Source organism: Hyla sarda, unplaced genomic scaffold (genome assembly GCF_029499605.1).
Source record: "Hyla sarda isolate aHylSar1 unplaced genomic scaffold, aHylSar1.hap1 scaffold_1065, whole genome shotgun sequence".
Lineage (NCBI taxonomy): Eukaryota > Metazoa > Chordata > Amphibia > Anura > Hylidae > Hyla > Hyla sarda.
The window spans coordinates 1-2,220 of NW_026607684.1; the positions used below are offsets into that span (position 1 = coordinate 1).

The 2,220-nt window shown below is 45.9% G+C and overlaps 1 non-coding gene across 1 annotated transcript; it reads left to right on the plus strand.

The window, feature by feature from the left end:
- Positions 1–1,795: 1,795 nt before the first annotated feature.
- Positions 1,796–1,986, plus strand: LOC130299874 (U2 spliceosomal RNA). Its single transcript, XR_008850905.1, has one exon. It is a non-coding gene; the product is annotated as a U2 spliceosomal RNA (small nuclear RNA).
- Positions 1,987–2,220: the final 234 nt, after the last annotated feature.

The following is a 2,220-nucleotide window of genomic DNA, read 5'->3' on the forward strand; positions in this document are numbered from 1 at the left end:
GTGGGTGCTGAATCTTCCTAATTGACAAAATAAGATTAATGCTTATGAAGAAATATAAAATCTCATCCCTTCCCCAATATCGCGCCACACCCCTACCCCTTAATTCCCTGGTTGAACTTGATGGACATATGTCTTTTTTCGACCGTACTAACTATGTAACTATGTAACATAACATGGGGGGGGGGGGGTCTCCTGGCTGTTCACACAGGTGTGTCATTGCTGTACATTGACCATGCATTGCTTCTGTGGTATTGCAAAGGCAAAGACAAATGCTTCCAGCCATCCATTGCACTAATGGATTGGTCATCAGCTGGCTGTCTATGTCCCGCATCAATATAGACCAAAGTACAGAGGGTTAGGCTATGCTATTGTGCACCTACCTGATGCATCAGAAGGTGCGAGGCCCTTGCTAAATTCTGTGCACAGACTTTGAGATCTATACTTTAGACTGTATCTAAACCTGCTCCAACATGGACTGACATTCTGGCCTACTTTCAGCCGATGCGACTTGTCTGTCGCTGAACAGTCGCTTTTTATGTATTCAGCACCTATGTATAATGTTGTAAAAATGCTCTAGAAGCTAAAGTCGCAGAAAAGTCACACATATTTGGCCTGCAACTTTCTGTGCGACAAATTCAGACAGGAAAAATCAGTATAAATCCTTAGAAAATTATCCCCCAGTGTCTCCATCTGCTGGCGGTATTGAATAAGCATTGCTGCACTGATGGGGTATGCATTAGACGAAAAAAAAGAAGAAAAAGAAGAATAATACGCCCAGAAAAGAGGCGAAAAGGAGAAAAACGTAAAAAAACGTGAAAAAAAAAGTAAGAGGAAGAGAAGGGAAAAAAAGGTGGAAATGGGTTTAAAAGTGATTTCGGCGGAGAAATATATATATATATATATATATATATATATATATATACGCGCACACACACACATATATATAAACGTATTCTCCGTTGAGATATTGCAGCCGCTGCTGTGTCCAGGCCCAGGAGCCTTAGCACTGTGCTGTGATGTCACTCAATACCACTGACATCACTAGGTGTAAACAACATCTCTCCTTTGCTGTGTATGTGACTATGGAGCTGTTTGGTGATGTCGTCTATTATGGCCTTCATAGAAGCAACAGGAGATTGTTGCATCCATCTAGAACCCTCAGAACTACAGTGCTATGATGTCACTCACTTCCACAGGCCTTGCAGAGTGTAAACAACAACAACCCAGCTTTGTTGTGTATGTAACCATAGGGATTTGTGATGTCACCTAGAACCTTCACAGCAGCGACAGCTTTATGAGGAGCATCAGCACTGCTCTGCCTGAGCAGAACCATCACCGCCATAGGTTGTCAAATAACCCGGGTTTAACCCACACAGGTAAGTCCAATGGGGTGCAGGCATGTCCTCTATGCTTACAGCTTCCCGTGGGTGTTGGTTTGATACCGTTTGGGGACAGCCAAGGAGGCATCTGCAGGCAACAAAGGTAGGTGTGTGCTTGTGTGTGTGTTTCCTATGCAGATCCTAAGCCCAGTGTCACATGCAAGTAGGAGGAGTAAGAAGGGTTCCTGGCAAATCCGGGTTATGGATTGCATTTAAAAAGGCCCCGTGGGAGTGCAATGGGCCCCTGTCTTGCTGCTTAGCAATAATGGTATGGGTTTAGGTTCTGCTGTGTGTACTGGTGGTTGACTGCCCCCCAGCCCAGAGTGTGCATGGAAAATTGTCTGGCAGCCTCCCTGACAGCAAGCAGTGATAGTGCCCATGAAGGGCACCTTGTTGGGCCCGCCCCTTTCACGGTTATCGCTTCTCGGCCTTTTGGCTAAGATCAAGTGTAGTATCTGTTCTTATCAGTTTAATATCTGATACGTCCCCTATCTGGGGACCATATATTAAATGGATTTTTGAGAACGGGGGCCGATTTCGAAGCTTGCTTCCGTCGCCCTATGCATTGACCCGATATGGCAGTATCTTCGGGTACAGTGCACCACCCCCTTACAGGGTTAAAAAGAAAGATTCCTACTTTCATTGCTACCTGCTTGCTGGCTAGCCAGCTAGCCAGCCCTGTGGGCCTTGCTGCTGCTGCAGCCAAAAAACAAAAGGTGGTGCTGCTGCTGCTTCTGCTGCTTCTGCTTCTGCTTGTGTCTGGCCGCTGTTGGAGCGTCCAGGCACAGGACTTCTGCTGCTGCTGACTAAATGGCCTCCTTAATTGGATCATTTGAGTAGC